Source organism: Hydra vulgaris, chromosome 04 (genome assembly GCF_038396675.1).
Source record: "Hydra vulgaris chromosome 04, alternate assembly HydraT2T_AEP".
Lineage (NCBI taxonomy): Eukaryota > Metazoa > Cnidaria > Hydrozoa > Anthoathecata > Hydridae > Hydra > Hydra vulgaris.
In genome coordinates, this window is record NC_088923.1 from 20,023,185 (window position 1) to 20,029,281 (window position 6,097).

General features: G+C 31.5%; 1 non-coding gene across 1 annotated transcript; it reads left to right on the top strand.

The window, feature by feature from the left end:
- The first annotated feature begins 1,607 nt into the window (after positions 1 to 1,607).
- On the top strand, positions 1,608 to 1,679 carry trnap-ugg (transfer RNA proline (anticodon UGG)). Its single transcript has one exon. It is a non-coding gene; the product is annotated as a tRNA-Pro (tRNA).
- The last annotated feature ends 4,418 nt before the right edge of the window (positions 1,680 to 6,097 follow it).

Below are 6,097 nucleotides of genomic sequence, written 5' to 3' on the forward strand. Positions count from 1 at the left end.
TTTTCGTTTTATCATATATAACCAAGTTTAAATATAGAGCGTTTATGTGCAGCGATAATTATATACAAATAATCATTATTTTCATTAAATTGTAATGTGATAGTACACATACGAATAAACAGACAGTAAATTTATGCTTAACTCGATATACCCAGGAATCCAAAGTTTGGGGCACCGAGCAAAAATTGACCGTGGGCACCACAAAGTTTCTGTGCGGGCCTGAATGTAATAATATTTTAAACTTACATCCTAATTTATTTTAAATAACTCCGTTATTTAATGTTATTGTAAAGATTTCAATGTTATTTCAAAATAAAAGATTTCATTTAACAACTACCAAAAAAAACGTCTATACAAAAAGTTAACCATCATACTAAATATTTATGACCCAAGATTATAAAACGAAGTTTTGATTTTGATTTAAATGTTTGTTTGATCTATGCTTTGTTATTATACAGCACATTTTCCAAATGTGTTTTAGACGTCTTTTAAACGTTCCACGCTAACAAAAAAAAAATTTGGTTCTAAAAAGGTTTAGGACGCATATTGAACGTTCATTGCACGTTTTTGGTACGTCCTGTGCCCACTAAGCCAGGGCCAGATTTAGGGGAGGGCTGAGTGGGCTGCTGCCCAGGGGCTCCCATAAATTCGGGGCCCCCACAATTTTATGATATGATGAATACGAAATTAAAGATGAAAGCAATGAATTTCACAATATTAGTCAAGAACATTTAATGTATAAAATATTAATTAATAAGGAAGTAAAAGATTGTTTTCCTAATGTTGAAATAGTTCTTCGTATTTATCTTGTTATTATGATTACAAACAGCAGTAGTGAAAGATCATTCTCTAATTTAAAGCGCATAAAAAATAGATTGCGTACTTCTTTGGACGGAGACAGGCTCAATCAACTAGCGATAATGAGCTCTGAGTCTGATATTTTAAGAAAACTTGATTTTCAAAACGTTGTTGATAAGTTTGTACAAATGAAATTAAGAAAAGTTCCCGGCATTTAATTTTAATTACTTTACATTATTATTTTTATCTTTTTTATTTATTATTTTTCATTTAATTACTTACACTGAATATTATGATAATATTACTTAATATACTAGTTACAGTAACTAGTATATTAAATAGTATAGAGTATAACTAGTAACTAGTTATACTCGATTTGAAAAAAAATATATATTTCCTTATTTATTTATAAGGGGCCCCCACAGTATATTCCGCCCAGGGGCCACCACATACCTAAATCCGCCCCTGCGCTGGACATAGTATTTAAATGGAACGCTATGAACAAGACTGTATGGATTGCTTTTGCAATAAAAAACAACTCTTACGAAACTATTGTCGCAATTGTATAGAGTTGTCTTTAGCAATGTTCAGATCCAAACAAACAAATATTGTTTAAATGTTAAAGAAAGCTTGCATAAATTTGATTTTTGACAAACTTATATAGTAATTCAGAATAAAGAAACATTTTATTAAGTATGCTAAACAATCAAGCTCACAATATGCACTAATAAACAACTATTGTTTGCATTGTGTTATGCTTGAATAAGTAAGATTTGTTATTTAATTATATACAATAACTGTATGTATGTGGCTCAATGGTCTAGCGGTATGATTCTCGCTTTGGGTGCGAGAGGCCCCGGGTTCGAATCCCGGTTGAGCCCCTTTTTTACAATGTTTATTAAAAATCATAATTGAGTACAAATAAGTATGTTTTTGGATTAATTTCTAGATTCCAAAAGATCTTTAAAAGTTGATTAAAGTAAGACCCACTCAGTAAGACCTTCCTGAGGAAGCGAAATTATATGAAAACTTCGAAAATAATAACTGTTTCATATAAAACTTTTATATGAAACAATTATTATTTTCGATTAGTACTTTTATTAAAAGTACTATTTTAAATTTTATTGTCTAAAAGCTATGATTTTTTAACTAAATATAAAAAAAATGTATTTTCACTCGACTTGTTTTTCTTTTTATATGTTTTTATAAAAATGATTGATGTTTTTTAGATTTTTAGATAATTTTACTTTCTTCGAGTTCAAGATTGATATTCTTCAAAAAGAGCTCTTTTTTAATATCAGTGATCCTGTATATCGACTGTATTGAGCACAAACGTAGTATGTCCACATTTTTATGAAATCAACGTTTTACTATATTCTTATTGGCAGTAACATAAGCTTGTAGAGGACATTTGTAATATGTCCACAAGTGATATCCATCATTAGATATAACACAAAACACAAGTGTAATATCTTGATTTTAGCAAAATCAACAGAGCACAAATGTAGTATTGGACATACAACATTTGTTCCCTGACAACTATTTATTGTTTTGCATAAATGTACTTTCACTTTTATTTTGTAGCTATTTCTTTTTTATATCATTGAAGGAATTAGAATTACTTTAATGATCTAAAAAAAAAACTCTTTGCTTGCAAAGTAAATAAACCAGTATACTCAATCTTTTTCGTAATAAGACAAAATGAGTTATTACTGCAAATAATTAGAACTTTGCACAAATTTATATTAATATCTCATATAAAAATACTTTACTTTATTGAATTAATCCTTAGTTGAAAGAAAATCAAAAAAATATATGTGTTTGGTCATCAAAATATGACCTAATTTTATTATTATTTGGTTTGTTTCGTTTTTGGACTAATTGGTTTGTTTCGTTTTTGCCGGACATATTACAAAACAAGATGGCCACCAAAAAAAACATTAAATTTTTTCGCAATGCTTAAGAAGTATTAAAGCTTCTTGATGAAGAGGATGATTTTAAAGAAGGTATGTTGAAGAATATTATTATATTAAATTGATTAATAATTATCACAATATTAAATTATATGCCCTACAACATAATCTAGCCGTTCTAGTTCCCTAGACTTAGTCTAGTGAGGAGACTAGATAGTACTTTAGTAGAGTCAGAGTAGACTAAAGGAGTAGAGTCTAGTTCTGTTATTACAATTATAACTGTTCACTAACAGTAGTAGTACACGTACTAGATCTACTAGGCTTAGTAGTAAGTAGACTACTACTTATTATTAGTGGACTGGCACATCATTACTAGACTAGTAGTACCAAACTGCAATAATCATACTCATACTTGACTCATAAGCGTCATACTCATAGCCTCTATATGATTGATTATAATCAGGCCATGACTGAAAATAAAAGTATTAAAAGGCAGGTGCTGAATTAGGCCCTTAGTCTAAAGTTTACATAGCATGTACTTTAGCGACTTTGGACTTGGAGGCATTATTTAACTAAATCTAGAATGTCTATATAATAATAATAATAATAATAATAATCTAGATGTTAAACTGTGAAATATAAATTACATCTTTAGAAAGTAAAACCAACTAACCATTTTTATAGATAAATATATTATTATTCCTTTTTGACAATTTTATATTATGATTTTATTATTTAAATATTTAAGCTAAAATTATTAACTGTCACATTATTGTTTGTGTTTTAGGTAGCTCTGATCAACTCATCCAAACAGTTAGTCCAGATCAATTCAATGAAACATTTACTTTGGATCAACTCATTGATAGGCCTACAGTTAGCTCTGATCAACTTGTCCAAACAGTTAGCTCAGACTCTGATCAACTAGTTGAAACGGTTAGTTCGGATCAACTTGTCCAAGTGTTTTTAAAGGTTAATGCGACTAATAGTTTATATGATTTAACAACAGGCTTATGTTATGTTGTTGCCAGTAGCTCTAATCAAATCCTCCATGTGGCTAGCTTGGATAATCAAGTAGAAAAACAAATTGAAGTGCCTTCGACTAGTACAAATTAACATTTAATCGCTAGTTCCAATGAACTCAACTTGCCTAATTCTCATAGTGATACGGATGGCTATGAGTTTGACAATAATGATCATCAAATTGGGAATACTTTTAATTTCTCTTCACCAATCTTGGACCAACATGTGCATGTTCCTGATCTTGAAAAAGACAAACAAGGGAGAAAAAGAAAAAGAGAACCTGAAAAATGGATACGGAGTATTAGGCAAAAGGCACGCAATAATGGTTTGTTGTATGTTACCAGAAAAGACAAAACAGTTCCTGCTAAAAATCCCAAACCAGTTGATTGTAACAAATGCAGATTTACATGCAACTCTGTAATATCTGAAGAAGATCGAGTCAACAATTGCCAGGAATATTATAGTCTTCAAGATTATAATGTTAAAAAACAGTTTTTGTGCAGCCTTGTTAATGAAGAGCCTATCAATCGACAGCGTTCCAGGTGTGCAGCGCCAGATCCTAAGAAAAAGAAAAAAAAAGTCGTGCATATTATTTATTCTCAAATGATGGTTTAAAGAAAAGAGTTTGTCAGGATTTTTTCTGCAAAATCTTTTCATTTTCTTTCAGATGTGTTGATTCGGCATTAGCGGGAAAAGGTGATTTTGGGGCATTTGTGGGAACTGATAAAAGAAAAGGAGGACCAGCACACAACAAAATTTTGGAGGACATTGTTAAACACGTCCACAATCATATAAACACTTTTCCAAAAGTTCTGCCACATTATTGTAGAAAAAATTCTAACAAACAGTACTTGTCACCTGACCTGAACATAAAACAAATGTACAGACTTTACAGAGATGACTACTGCGTTTGCCTGAACTTACCACCGGTAAAAGAGCACAAATATAGACAGATCTTTACCAATGATTTTAATCTCAGATGTTTCTAGCCAAAAAAAGATCAGTGCTCTGTTTGTAATGCTTACAGTGATGCAGATGAAGCAAGGAAGTTGACATTGAAAGTTGCATGGGATCAACATAAACAAAGAGAAAAGGAATCAATGGAAGAAAAATACATTGATAAACAACGTGCTCATGATGACAAATCTTTTCTTGTAGTTACCTTTGACCTCGAAGCTGTTTTGGTGACACCGCATGCGGGAGATGCTCAGATATACTACAAAAGAAAGCTGGCTGTGTACAATTTTACATTGTTTAAGACAGCATCACACCAAGGGTACTGCTACTTGTGGGATGAAACCGAAGGTGGAAGAGGCGCCAATGAAATAGGATCTGCTCTTTTAGATTATTTAGGGAATCTTCCTTCTACTGTGAAACACGTTACTACATTTTCAGATACCTGTAGCGGTCAAAACAGGAATCTCTATGTTGCATCAGCAATGCTGTATGCTGTCCAGAATTTAAAAAATATTGAAATTATTGACTAGAAGTTTATGGAATCAGGTCATAGTTATCTGGAGGCAGACTCAATGCATGCGACTATTGAGAAAGCATTCCTGCACATAAAAGTCTACACAACCCGAGAGTGGGAGCTCATAATTGGTTTTGCTAGAAAGCAGAATCCACTCTTTATTGTCAAAAGAAGGTATCATAATGATGTACATGATCTCAAAGCCTTATCAAGATTCGTCAAAATCGATCAAAAAATACTCCTAATGAAGCAGTGCAGTGGATGAAAATAAAATGGATGCGATTTGAAAAGAGTCGCCCATACATTATTCAATACAAATACTCCATAAAAAGTGACTCATTTATGGAACTTAATACTCTAATAGCACGCGGTCGACCAACTTTGCTTGCAAATCTGTCATTGGCGCCTGCCTACAATCGCCGCCTGTCAATCTCAGTGCCAAAAAAGAATGACCTGATGTCACTTATAGAATCAGGCATCATCCCTCAGGAACATGCACCCTTCTACCATGATCTGCCAAGCAATGCAAAATGCAGAGACCGCCTTCCACAACCAGATGCCACTGAAGAGACTGATGATGACGTTTAAAAGTTAAAACTAAATTATTTTGTTTAATTAGGGTTAGGGTTACAGTAATCATGAAGTATTGTGCTAAAGTATTCATACATTTTAATGTTATCTGTTCTATGATTATTTCATGATAAATTCAAGATTATCAAATTTATTTCATTTAACTCAATTATATTTTTTTTTATTATTTATAATCAGTATTCATAATTTTCACTGTTCCATGATTAATTAATTTATTACTATGATAATTTAAGGATTATCAAATGCATTTTTATTAAGGATTAAATTATATTGATCAACAATTCTGTTCGAATTATTTATATTG